General features: G+C 49.5%; 1 protein-coding gene and 1 long non-coding RNA gene across 4 annotated transcripts in view; both read left to right on the forward strand.

Moving 5' to 3' along the window:
- The window catches only part of HDAC4 (histone deacetylase 4), a 292757-nt gene that overhangs the window by 62724 nt on the left and 215953 nt on the right, over positions 1–14080 (forward strand). The window contains exon 1 of one of the 2 annotated variants that reach the window (XM_082396985.1): positions 2188–2523. The exons of the other annotated variant lie outside the window; for it this stretch is intronic. The gene's annotated coding sequence lies outside the window, so the exon portion shown is untranslated. Of the gene's footprint in view, positions 1–2187; positions 2524–14080 lie in introns of those variants that run through there. 2 annotated transcript variants of the gene reach the window in all.
- Positions 2530–12306, forward strand: LOC309631045. 2 transcript variants are annotated; one of them, XR_014246035.1, is made up of 3 exons: positions 2530–6135; positions 6930–8341; positions 8931–12306. It is a non-coding gene; the product is annotated as an uncharacterized lncRNA (long non-coding RNA). The 2 variants fall into 2 exon arrangements; XR_014246034.1 differs by having other exon boundaries at positions 2530–8341.

Genomic DNA, 14080 nt, shown 5'->3' on the forward strand with positions numbered 1-14080 from the left:
GATTCTCACATTCACGTGGCAGCCAAGGCTGGAAAGGTTGGAAGTAAGCCACAGGTCAGCAAATAACTGCCTGGGAATTTTTATATGTAGGGGTTGGGGTGTAAGACAGCTTCTCCTCTTTAATGGCTTTTTGGGGTCGGGGGAGGCTCTGGGTGGAATCTGCTTTTCCACATTAAAATTTACCTTTTCTGTTTTGTAACCCATGCTTTTCATATAATATGGTCAGGTTATAAATGCCATGTTTGGTTTATAACATTGAGAAGTACATTTTATTCCTATAGTTGCTAATTTAAATCACTTAAAAATAAATATGATTTTACCTGCAAATAATTGAATTACAGAGTGCTAGTTGTAAGGAAGCCAGCATTTTCCTCCCCGCAGGAGGTGAGGCTCTATGACCATCTCAAACAGCGTTGCAGTCAAACAGTTATTTTGCCTTTCTGGAATGCGAGTCCTCCCTAGAGGTAGCAAGCGGGAGGGTTAGCGGACGTGGGAGCCCTTGCCCCTCCTTAGGGTTAATGGCAGTCCGTGTGTACTTGGTGGTGGAGAGCAGACGCTTGGAAGGGTGGCTGAGTGTGGTGGTCACAGAGGGCCAGAGCCCAGGCAGACCTGCTCGGCTACACTCCTCCCGGTGGCCTCCTGCGGCCCTGGGTGCCCAGCACGGGCTCTGAGGCCCGTATCCGGGCAGCTGGTGGGGGACCCCGGTGGTCCTCGTTCAGGCCTTGGGAACCAGGCGGGATGTGCCACCTCCGCTGGCCAAGGTGGCTCCTGCTTTCGCACGGGAGCTCCTCCCTTGCCTTGGCCTCCTGGAGCACCTCGTCCAGGTCCCCGGAGTCCCCACAAACAAGCCTCCACGTGTGGTCTGGGAGGTGCCGAAGCCAGCGCCCATGGTGGCGGGTGACACGCCATCGTGACACGGGGGGGCTTCGCTGGAGGGGTTGGCAGTTAGTAGGTCGTTCGTTCGTGGAGGGGTGGCGGTGCCTTCTGGGTGGCAGCACGGCAGTGGCCTGGCTGGCCTTGTCCCTCTCACTGTCCCCACCACAGCCGGAAGGATGGCGGCACTTGGGTGACAGGTGGGGCCCGAGTCGGGGCCCGGGACGCACTCGGGCCCTCACGGTGTCCTTCTGCCAGCTCCCCTTTGCTCTGTGCGTGGCCTCCGGCAGTGGGCTGCTGGGCGCAGACCCCGGCTCTCCCTGGGTGGCTGGCCCCCCCCCCCCCCCCCCCCCCCCCCGGGCTTGGCTTCTCTCTGAGGGTTGAGGACCTGCGGAGAAGAAGCTTTGGCCCCGGGGGTGGGGTGGGGGAGGATTAACAGAGGCAGATGTGCAGCCCGGGGCCAGGTGTGCCCGCGATGGGAGCGGTTGTCCTCATCAGGGCACCCAGAGCCCTCGGGGGCCCAGCGCCCAGCCCAGAGCACCTGGCAAGTTTCACTTTAGTCACCCTTGTCAGACTCAGGCCCTTTTTGATAAACATAAATACCCTGTGTCTTTTAATGTTTGAGACTTCAGAATAACTGACATCATTTCTCAAAGCAGATTCCAGCGAGGGTGTTTGCGTGTCAGGCCGGCGGCCTCCCGTCCCCCAGCTGGAGGCAGCTGCCCGCCTGGACCGAACCGTCCCGGGGCACGGGCGGCACAGGGAGGGGCCGTGAGCTCCCGGGAGCCCGGCGAGAGGAGGGGCGCAGAGAGGCCGGCGGGAGGGGGGCTGGTGTGGCCTCGCTCCCCTGCCTGTCTGGGCACACGGCTCTCAGGTCCACAGGGGGGCCTGCTGCGCCGAGACAGGGCCCAGGGCCAAACGTGCGTATTTGAACGTTGTTCTCTTTGGTGGTAGGGACTGTAAAGTTTAAAACCCAACTCCTGAGAAAGGCATTTTGCCAACATGACAAGATCCCAGTGGGAGAACCTGCCGGCAGGCCCTGCTCAGCCGACAGTGGTCCTCTGGGACTGTCAGAATGCGGCCTTCTGGAGCGGCCTGGGCCCAGAGAGGGCCGGTGCACGGCCCTGGCTTCTGTCTGGGGAGAAGCGGCCAGCGGTGGGCAGGGCCAGCCCTGCGGCGGGACTCCCCACCCGGTTCTGGGGCCCTTGCTTTCCCTGCCCGGGAGCTCCGCCCAGGCTTGACCCCGTGGCCTGTGGGCCCTGGGCCTGCTGCTGCTCGCTGGCGGCCCGGGGCCTGGAAGGAGAGCTCAGCTTACAGTCTCAGCCCGTCAGGCAGGGCAGTGGCTGCCAAGTGGTTTCTTAAAAAGAATTCCTCCTCCCCTGATTAATTTCTGGCACGCAGCGTCGGGGAGCTCTTGCGTCAGTAAATCGTCATAAACCCTCCGTTGTCTGGATCCGACATAAACAGCAAGCCCAGCTCCACCGCTCCTGACACTCGGCCAGCCCAGGCCACTGTCGGAGCTGCAGGAGGGGCAGCGGGAGGAGAGGAAACCAGCACCTTTGTGCTCGTGGCGAGGCCCTTTCTCCGAGGGCACCAAGCTCCACAAACGCACCTTCTGTTGTTGAGGCGTGTGCTGGGCACAGATGTGATGTATGTACTGGAATGTTTGTGTTTCTTTACCCCGTTCTCCTGTCTTATCGATACGATGGCTTCACCATCAGGAATATTTACCTCCCTCCAATGGGTCGTCTGTGTGTGAGGTTTCAGAGCGTCATTTCAGCCTCTCGGAAACCCTCACCCTTGGGATCCTAAGGCTTCCTGTAGCGTTCTGTAAAACTCATTCTAAGGCTTTTTCATTGGCGCTAGAGATCTTCCGAGAGTCCCTGGGCTGAATTCATCCTGATGTTCTTTTTGTGGAACCCGTCTCAGCTGGGGCGCCCTGGCAGTGCTCCTCCTGTGCCATCAGAAGGGGCCGGAAACAAAGGAAATGCTGTCCCCAGTCCCCAGTTTACTAGCTAGCAGGCCCGGGTCTGTGTCACGGCTCCTCCGGGGTTACTAGAAGAAAGAACTTGGGCCTCTGGTTTTTTCATGGGTGATTCGGGCAGTTGGCAGATAGTAATTGAGCCCTGCTACAGGTGGGCGATGCAAAAATCGTGGCCTCCAGGAAGTCTTCAGGGAGCTTGCATCCCTAGTGGGCGCGTGAGAGCATGGCCTGGGAAGGCGGCAGCCGCTGAGGGGTGTGCAGTGAGGGGTCCGGTGGCCGGGCCTGGGCTGGGCCTGCATTCACCTTCAGGAGAAGAAGTGACGGGCCATCTGGGCCCCTGGGCGGCGGGCGTGCAGGTGAAGCAGCAAGAAGGCAGTGCTGGCCACCCAGGTGGCCTGTGGGATGCTTGCTGGCGGGCACAGGAGGTGTGGGCAGGGTGTGGCCTGCCCTTGAACTTGGGCCGTGGGTCTCTAGGCGCCCGCAGGGCACAGAGTGCGCACTGGGGAGTTGTGTCCAGGCCCCGTATCCTGATTCCCGTCCTGTGAGCCAGGCACAGTTCCCTGCAGGACACCCTTAGGTAGAACGGCAGCCCCGAGGTCAAGTCCACAGCAGCCCAGAAGCTGAGCCAATCGTGATCTCAGGGACTTCAGTTTCTGCTTGTTTTCTGCCTGTGCACACAAGCCGGGGTAAGGACCGTGCTTTTAAGGAGGGTCTGTAAATGAAAAACAAAGACGAGGTGTCCATAACACTGACTTGTGGAACGCTGATAAGAGACTGTTCCAGGGGGGCAGCGGAGTCGGGTCTTGCTGCCTGAGCACCACGCCCCACAGAGCAGCCGGGGAGCAGGGGTCTGGAGCCCCGTGTGCCTTCCGCTGCAGGAGGAAAAGGCCACACTGCTCTGCCGTGTCCTCCGGCCCTTCGCGAAGGAGGAGATGCTTCTGAGCCTCATTTATGCATCAGCTCACCTAAGTGGGACGGCTGCTGCTTCTGTTATGGGCCGTGTGCTCAGGGACACTGGCGGGCCGGCGTGGGCTTCCCCGCGGCTCCGCGCATCAGAGGCTGGGAAACATTTGCTCAGGAAGGCCGTTAGTTCATCGCTGGAGTTAAGCGTGGCGATCTCCAGAGACAGGTGCAGGCTGCTAGGAACCACTGGTGAGTGATGTGGTCGCCCTTGTTCTTTGTGTCTTGTGTGTGCCTCTGGGTTTGTGTCGTGTGTCTCTTTAGGAACACAGCCGGGAGTGTCTCCCGTGTGGTCGGGGTCGGTGTGCGGACTGCTCACCTGCCCCAGGTGGCCGTTGGGAGTGTCCTCCGGTGTTGTGGATGCAGTGCTCCGGCTGCAAGCTGCTGGCTTCGGGGAGGCCCAGTGGAAAGGCCCAGGAGCTCTTGAGAAAATCACAGAGGTCACAAACAATACTGCATCTGTTTCCTTTCCCCACCCCCTTGCTTTGTTCATTCGTTACATCCTGAAGATTATTTCATATCAGTTAATAAAATGGTCCCTTATTCTCTTTTGATGCTTGGGTATTGTTTCAGTCTTTTTATGTATAGACTGTATACATACATAAAACATGTATACCAATTTCTTTGTTCACTATGGTTTTTTAATTGTTGTGAAATATAAAAAACATAAAATTGACCATTGGAACCATTTTTAAGTGTACAGTTCCATGACGTGAAATGCCTTCAGTGTTGTGTGATCATGCACCATCTGTTTCCAGAACTTTTTCCTCATCCCAAACAGAAACTCTTTCCCCATAAACAGTGACTCTCCATTCCTTTCTCCTCTTCGGCCCTAATAACCTCTGGTCTACTTTCTGTCTCTAAGAATCTGTCTGTTCTGGGGATCCCATATAGGTGGAATCATACATTATTTACCCTTTCGTGTCCGGCTTATTTCACTTGGTATAGTATTTTCAGGGTTCATCCATGTTGTACCATATGTGAGAATTTCATGCCTTTTTAAGGCTGGATAATATTCCATGGTGTGTATCGATAACATTTTGTTTATCCATTCATCCATTGATGGACACTCGGGTTGTTTCCACTTTGGGGCTGTTGTGAATAACGCTGCTGTGAACATTGATGTGCACCTGTCCATCAGACTCTCTGCTTCTGCATCTTTGGGGTAGATACCTAGGAATAGAACTGCTGGGTCCTATGGGAATTCTGTTTAACTTTTGAAAAGCCACTGAACTGTTTTCCAAACGGTGACTGTATCATTTTATGTTCTCTCCAGCAATACCAGAGGGTTCCAGTTTCTCCATATTTCCCCCATATTTGTTATTTTCCTTCTTGGTTTGTTTGTTGGTTTGTTTGTTTGTTGATAATAACCATTCTAGTAACATGAAGTGGTATCTGACCGTAGTTTTAATTTGCACTTCCCTGATGTCTAATGAATTGAACATCTTTTCCTGTGCTTGTTGGCCATGTGTATCTCTCCTTTGGAGAAATGTTTATTCAAGTCCTTTGTTCCTTTTTGAATTGAGTGGTTTGTTATTTTGTTGTTGAGTTGGAGTTTTCCATATATTCTGGATTTATGTTTTGCATATGTTTCCTCCCATCCTGTGGGCTGTCTTTTCACTCTATAGTGAGTGTCCTTTGATGCACAAAAGTTTTTAATTTTGATGAAGTCCAATTTATCTATCTTTTTCTTTTCTTGCCTATCCTTTTTCTGTCATGTCCAAGCTCCCACTGCCAATCTAATGTCATGAAGATTTCCCCATTTTCTTCTAAGAGTTTTATGGTTTTAGTTCTTATATTTAGGCCCTTGATCTATTTGGAGTGCATTTTTGCATATGGTGTGAGGTAGGGGTCCAGCTGCATTCTGTGTCTTTTGGATATCCGGTTGTTTCAGCACCATTGGTTGAAGAGGACGTGGCTTGTTTAAAGTCTTTCTTTGGAAGTATCCTGAGCTACAATCCCAGGTCAGTATAGATCTTGCTTTTCTTAAACGGGGGTGTTGTATCCACATTTACAATTTCTCCTTCTCCGGCTCCAATCCCTGCCACTGTGTCCCTGAGTCCACACCTTATCCACACCTCCCACCCCCCTTATGTTTTGCCCACCTCTCCAGGGATGGAGTGTTTGAGAATGGCTGACACAGCTTTATATAGAAGACAGAAGAGGCGGAGTTCAGCTTAGGCTCGCTGCCGATGCCAACTGTTACCCATTGCCTCGCAGAATCGAGGCTCTGCAGGCCACTTTCTCAGTTTGCACATATGGAATCTGATTGGTATCTGCCCAGGGACCCAGGGCTCGTGGCCAGTACACGATGGCAGGTGGGCTGCTGGGCGGGGAAGCTGCGGGGTACACACACAGACCCCTTGGCCTTGCCCAGTGCCTGCCAGGGCAAGCACAGGATAGCAACAGCCTTCACAGGGAACTTTGTTTATACAGGATTTATTTATTTTATTTAAATGAGTTTCAATATTGCTGTTCTTATATTTAATTGAAACTATTTAAAGACCCAAGTTGTTATGTCCTCTTGGCTTTCATTTTCCTTCTTCTACTAACCTTTCCGTTTCTGAGAACGTGCAGAGCGGATCTCTCTCTTCACAGTGGTGATTTGTAGCAGGATTGGTTTTCTTGTCGGGGTGCCTCCGGGCTGTGTTTCTTTCCGCTAATTGTGGTTAAATTTTGGGCTTTGCATGTCCTATTTGGGTTTGAAATTCAGAATCTTCTGAGTACTCTCTGTTTGAAAATATTCCTCAGATACCAAAAGTTTCCTGTTGTTATACTACAGCTATTTCTTTTCCTTTTTTTTTTTTTTTTTTTTTAGCTCCCATGTAATTTCACACTTTCAATTGTGTTAATCCTTAGCCTTTAAAAAGTTACGTCAGCCTTTGTCAGTGCTTAATAAATGAACACCATTGTGTATGTATCCCCAATCATAGAGACATTTTGTAGCTTAGATTATAGGGGAAGCTACAGAAAATTTATTTTGTTCTGAAATTGTCACTGTTTCTTATAAGTGAAACATTTTAAGAGCAATGCATGTTCTTGCCTTTTTTTTTTTAACTGAGTTTTATGACACTTCTGCCTGCCTGGGAGGCGGGTGTTTCTTTCTGCACAGGCCCTGTGGGTGTGTGACCTGGCTGTCCCCGAGCACGTCCCTCTCTGGCACTGGGCCCGAGCTGTTGTCCTTCAGATGCTTTCCGCACTCCTGCCGGATCTGCCTTCCTCTCCAGTCCCGCCTGGGGAGGAGACAGAGACAGAGGTGTGGACGCAGGCCTTCCTCCCCCGTTTCTGCACGATGTGTTGCATTGTCAGGCTGCGCCTGCTCGAAGTTGGGAACTGAGCTTTGTGCCTCTGTGAGCTTACCTCGCACCTAGCAGAGGTCCTTCTACAGAGCAGCCTCTCAAAGGATTGTCCAGACTTACCGTATTGTTTTTGTTTTCCTGAAAGCAGTTTATTTAATAAATGGGAAGAGGGGTCCCCAAGCCCCCTGGGGTGGCCTGTAAGAGTTCTGAGATGTGGCTTTCCTTCTCGCTGTGCTGACGTGTCTGCTGGTGGGGGGGAGTTACAGTGGTGATAGTGTGGGTGCCCCAGACGGCAACAGGCCTGATGCCACACTGCACAGCCCCGGGCTTCCTCCCCGCCAGGCATTGCACGGAAGAGCCAGTTTCAGTTAGGAATATTCTTGATGGGGCAGGGCGATTGTTACTTCTGTGCGGTGTCTACGTCTCTGCCCTGGAGGTGCAGTCTTTTGAATATTCTGAGTGAACAAAGGGACATGCACATAAAGCACTTCTGCAGACGGAAGTACCGTGATCGGCTCAGCGAGCCAGTTGCCAGCTGAACTAACCACTGTTTTCAAGGGACACCATTCTTACCGGAAAGAACGACTTACAGATAAACTGTGGTTTTTCAGACTTGAGTACCTGCCAGATATTTCCTTTAGAAGGAAGTTGGGCTGTCACTTTAAGGAAGACAACTGCCAGCGATGACATTTCAGCTTTCGAGTGGAAATTGGCGTTCTGGAGCGTGTGCGTTCCCCACTTGGTGTCTGCTGACCCGTGTCACCTTGGGAAGCCCTCACAGAAGCAGCTCTTTCCCAGGATGAGTCCTGACGTCGCAGGCACAGTGCGGGGCTGTGGTGTGGTCAAGGGCACGGCCAAGTGCAAGGAGCTCGCCCAGGACAGCGTCCCACCTGCGGTCGCCACGCTGCCCCCGCCTGGCTTCCGCGTAGCGTCAGACGAGCACGCCCACAGCTGCCCCGGAGCCGCGGAGATGCTCCCCCTATTCCAGCCGCGTCTCTGCGAGGTGGTTTCCTGCGTCGCTGCCACCCAAACACCTGTCACAACACGCGGATCTCGGAAGCAGAGGTGACAGCTGCCCTCCTGTGTGAGGCCGCACGGGTTTGCAGGCAGCGCCTCCTTCCACCGGCTGTTTTCCGTTTTGGAAAAGGCGCTTCTTTTTTTCCTAAAAAAGAGGCGATCTGTGTTAACACTCAATGATGTTCATCATTATTTTTAAATGAATTAGGTAAATATTTTTTAAAACTCTCAGTTTTAACTTCTAACATGGTAAATATTGATAGGTACAACCACATAACGAAAGCTCTTTGAGGTCCTGAATAATTTTTAAGAGGGTGGAGGGGCCCTGAGACTAGAAATTGTGGGAACTGCTGCGCTAAGCCATCTGGTGTGGACAATCACATATTTTTTTAAGGCACTTAAAAAGACTTTCTCCTTGGTGTTCTGATCCTAAGGCCCTGCGGAGGCCGAGGAGGTGTGCCGGGCTGTCAAGGGGAAGTGTTGACCTTAGCGGGTGCGTGTGCGCCTGTGTGGGGATGGGGGGTGGTATACAGACCTGGCAGGTCAGGGTTTCTCTGGGGCCCGCCTGGGTGGGCAGGCGGTCTCAAGGGTGACAGGAGCCCCGCGGGGGGCCCACAGACGCTGCTAAACAGGAGTTGTAGCTATTTAAAGTGATCGATTATCTATGCATGCATTATATTTACGTTACATTGAATTATAGATTATTATGGCTTATTCCATAAATAAATACTAGTTGATGAAGAATGAATTTGCTAGATTTTTTGTTCTCATTTAACATTTTGTCACTTTGCAAAAAGGCAAAACTTCAGGGAAGACAGTGGACCCATGTGGATCTTTAGAAAGCTGCTTCTGAACCCAAGCTGTCAGAATGAATATAGTCACATTGAAGATAAATAACAACGTTCAAAGTGCCAAGCAATAAAGAAAACAAACAGGAAGAGCAGGGAGAAATCTGAGAGCACAGAAGAAAATCCATCCAACAAGAAGTTTAGATAGAAACACTCTCAGTAAATGAACATTTTCTCCCTTTTGTAAAAGTGAGAATTTGCAGTGCTCCTAGAAACTTTAAGCACAGCCTCCCTGACTTCATGGGCCCATGACAGTGTGCTGGGGGCTGGTGGTTTGTTGGTAAAGGACCCGACTGAATGTTTCTTTTCTTTTTTCTTTTCTTTTCTTTTCTTTTCTTTTCTTTTAATGTTATTGAAGTCTAGTTGATTTACAGTGTTGTGTTAATTTCTTCTGTGCAGCAAAGTGACTTCAGTTATACATATATATATTCTTTTTTACATTCTTTTCCATTATGGTTTGTCACAGGATATTGAATATAGTTCCGTGTGCTATACGGTAGGACCTTGTTTATCCACCTTATATATATTAGTTTGCCTGAATGTTTCTTAAAAGCACCTACTACTTAGGATATTACTCAATATTTTCCCAAAGTTTATGCGATGTCAACCCTCTTTAAGATTGCCTCTAAACCTAGAAAAATGTTATCAAATTTTGTGAAACTGAACGTGCCTTAAATTCTAGAACCTGCTGGAGACAACAATGAAACAAAAATTATATGCAAATTGTACTTATGAACAGAGATGTAAAACCCTACACAGAATATTGGGGAAAAGAATATGAGAGCACATTCTATAGTTATTCCTTAGCAAGGGTTCTGTTGCAAGAGCTTTGTTACACAGGGAAAGTATAGAATTCATGGAAATATGGGAAAATGTTTTTTAAAAAATAAAAAAGATGAGATAAATAAGTACTCCAGTTTTCATAGTGAATACAAAAATAAATCCCCAAATTGGGAGGAAATAAGCAGTTTGTATAAATAGTTAAGGATTATTTGAAAGCAGAAGCAAGCCTTTTTCATGGTGGGAAACTCTAGAGGACCTTGTCCTAACAAGAGCGGGTTACTCAGCCATCTATTCAATACAGTAGAGATGTCGACAATTTCAGTAAGATGTGAAAACCAAAACAGATGAACAGAAAACCTCCAAAGACTCAGTGCATTCATGGATTATAAGAAACCCACTATAATCAGTCTATTTTTTATTTGCCAATAATTAAAAGTTCGATAACAAAGTGGATAGTTTTGATTACATAAAATTCCAGATTTCTGCATAGCAAAAGGGTCTCAAAAATTACATTTCCTTATTTCCATATTTAGTCCATTTGGGCCTACCCATATCGTCTGTCAGGGGCTGGTGGGGTTCAGCATTCCATTCTCTGTAATTCCCTCCAAATTTATTTTTTGTATTGATTTATCACTTTCTAGCCCACTTCAGTTGTACCTTTAACATTTTTTCCACACATATTTATTTTAAATTTTAATTATGAAACATTTTACCTACTAAAGAATGTAATAAGCATCATTTAAAGGAGAAAATAGAGCCAAGACCAGTGGGCTGACTCCCCTCTGCAAGGTAGAGGTCATTATCAGGGCTTTTACATGTTTGCTTATCATTCCTTGGCTTTAAAAAAAATGTATATGTACGTGTGCCTCAACAATATGACTTTCGTTTTATTACATGTTTTTGAACTTGATGTAAATGGAATCATACGGTATGCTTTATGATTTTTTTAAACAAAACTATTTTGGAGACTGATTCATGTTTGTGCATGTAGCTGTAACTGAGTAATTTTCACTGGTGCTGAGCAATCCATTTTCTGAGTTTTCACCACTTACTCACTTTCCCAAGGATGGCCTGCAGCTGGCCTTGGGGTGTTGCTACCTTCAGTCATGGCATGGTAACATCCTCCTGAGTGTTCTCTGGCACACACCTGCAGGGTCTTTTGCGGGTCCCTCCCTGGGAATGGGATGCTGGGTCACGATGCCGGTCTGTCCCCCAGCGTAGCTGTACAGCGTCCTCTTTCCCTGACCCCCACCGTGGCCTCCTGCCAGACGGCTCATGAAACCGGATCTCACCGTGCTTGCCCTAGATTGCCAGCGAACTTGAGCATCTTGTTTTGGGCATTTGTAGCTTCTGATCTGAAGTCCCCATTTTTCTGTTCAGTTGTTTGTTCTCTTTTCTTATTCATCTGTAGAACTGATCTTTCTGTGTGTGTCTGTTCTGTGTGTCTGTGTGTGCGTGTGTATTATGACAAAGACATGGTTACATGTGTATGTTGCTTTTTGCAGATGTGTCTTGTCCTTTTACTCTGTGGTCTTTCTTGATGAATACAACTTCTTAATTTTAATCTTATATTTATTTTATTTGCATACCATTTCTTCTTTTTTGACCTTACTCTGCTGAAAGTAATATCCTTTAGAAGTTTCTTTAGAAGTTCCTGCAGTAGTAAATTCTGTCATTTTCTGTCTGTCTGAAATGGCATTCTTTCCCCAGCACTGTGGTCTGCTATGGCAGGTGGACACTTCCGAGTGGACAGTTGTTTTTCCCAGCACTTTGAAAATATTGTCGGCCCACTAAATTCCACTGTCACTGTTTAAAGTTCCCTGCCTACATTCGTGTCTTCTTTGTAGGAATCTGCTACTTCTCTCGGTGCTTTTATGATCGTAGTCTTCTAAGCATGTTCTGCATTTTCACTAAGCGTTTTCATTTATCCGTCTTGATATTTTTTGACTTGCTGAATGTGGAGATGAGTGTCTTTGAAAAATTCTGGGGACATTTTAGCCCTTAACTTTTCCTGTTGGTCCTTTTAACTTTTAATTTTGCTGTAATTTCAGACTTAAAGAAAAGCTGCAAGAATAGTACAGAGAATTACTGTATACGTTTATATTTTCTAAAATAATTTTTTTTCAGAATCATTTGAAAGGTAGTGATTGAGATGACACCCTTCCCCCCACCCCCCAACTAATCCATCGCCCAGAAACAAGGGCAGCCTGTCATCAGCTGCTCAGCACAGCAGTCAACCTCGGAAAACTACCAACCATACAACAGTGAGAGGCCTGATTCATATTTTGCCAGTTGTCCTAACAATGTCCTAGATCTCAAGAGGGTCCTACATGGCATTCAGTGACCCCAGGTTTCAGTATCCAGTGAGGATTCTTGCCTGAAGCTGTTATTGTGATGATGGTAGTCTTGGTGATTTTCTAGTCCTGTCATTCTTGTTAATTCAGTAGTTGGCTTTTTTCCTGTAAAAAAGAACTTTCCTTTCTTATTTGTTTATTTATTTATTTACATTAGTTTGGACTAATGGACTGTTTTCTTAACTGCGTTTGTTCTCATTGTTATCCTTTGTTACCATTACCTCTTTTGGTGCCCAGATTGTCCTGGTTTGGCTGATGGGAGCCTCGCATGCTGTCTCCCCTGTCAGACCCCCAGCACTTCTGAGCCCCTCTTACTGTCTGTGATACAGGAAGATGTTCTCATCTCTCCCTGAGCCTTCCCTGCCCCTGCCCAGGAGTCAGCTGATTCTCCAAGGAGGCCTGGTGTCTGTTTTCAGGGGCTGCTATTTAGGAAGCAAGCTCTGCGTGCTGGATGTGCTCTCTGGTCCTCGGCCGCCCAGCAGACAGAGCTGGGACATGGTTGTCTGTGCACGCACGGGCACGCGCACACACACGCGCGCCACACACCACCTGGAGCTCCAGGAGCCCCCAGCCCTGCTTCCACTCCAGCCTCGCGAGGCCCCTCAGCTACCCTTCGCCGTATCCGTCGCTCCCTCCCCCTCCGACACTGGGACGTGTAGCTCCCAGTCCGCACGGTAGATTTACTTAGTTATTCAGTCCCGAAATGCTCAGGAAGAAACTGCTCATCTGTGCCTTTGTGAGAAGGACACCCACTACCTAGAGTCCAGTACTTGTTTAGGGTGTAGAGTCCGAGCACTGTCCAGATACCACATCCCGCGGCCACGTGGCATGGTTCTTACCGCCCCTCCCCGGGCCCAGGGTGGTTATATTGTTCATTTGCAATGTGGTTTGGTTCATGTGTTTCTGCCCGTATTTCACGTTAGAGATTTTTTTGGTTTTATTTTTACTTCTGCGTACGTAAAACATGAACGTGGTTCCTCCGGCCACTGCTGTACGGGGATCAGCCTCAGGGGCGGTGCCCCGGCTCCCGCCCGCGCGGTGCCTGCGTCCCCCCCCCCCACCCCACCGCCCCCTCCCCGGGTCCGCCGCCCCAGCGCCCCACTGCCACCCCTTGCCCTCCTGGACAAACGAGCAAATGAATGGACTTTATTTTGCCTTCCTCCTTACACAAAGCGGACGTCCTACAGGTAGCTGTCTGGCGCTTGGCTTTTCCACCGCAGAGCGTGTCCTGGAACCAACCCCCTCCCTCCACGGAGCTCCCCCCGTTCCGGGCCCCGTGCGTGCGTGTGTGCCCCTGGCTTCCGGGGCCTCCCGCCTGCGTCAGGCGCCAAGGTGGGGACCAGCGTCTCCCCGGGGGACCTGGTGCGCCTGCACTGCCCGGTCGTCCACTTCGTGTACGGAAGTGATTGCTGTCAAAAGCTGAGCAGATGCGCAATTGTAATAGAACTTGCCGTGCCTGCCGGGGTGAAGTGGGCGCGGGAACGTGCGTCCCCAGGAGCTGCGGTGCCAGCTGCCCGACCCCACACAGCGGAGGGCAGGGGCTCTTACTTTCTGGCAAGCTGATGGATGGGGGGGGAGCTCAGTGAGAGACCTTTTCTCTGTCTTTACGCCTTCGGCCTGGTTTTCTGTCAGGATTTTGGCCTTTGTTCCCACAATTCTTACGAGTTCTTTATACGGAAGGGGTATTAGCTTTTATCTGGGAGAGAGACTGCGAATAATTTCTCTCAGTTTGGCAGTTATTTTTGGGGTGAATTCTTCCTGTTCTCTGTGCTTTTGCCCTGTAAACCTCCTCCACCCCCTTCCCCCCGCAGTGGTTCAAACTTATCAAGTTCTTTTTTTATTTTTTTCAACTGCATCTGGATTTTGAGTTGCAATCAGAAGGCCTTCCTCTGTTCCCAGGCCACGTCTTCTTCTGGAGCTTGTCTGTTCCATCCTCGGCAGGTAGGTCCCTGGTCCACGTGG

Source organism: Balaenoptera borealis, assembly GCF_965194805.1.
Source record: "Balaenoptera borealis genome assembly, chromosome: 6".
Lineage (NCBI taxonomy): Eukaryota > Metazoa > Chordata > Mammalia > Artiodactyla > Balaenopteridae > Balaenoptera > Balaenoptera borealis.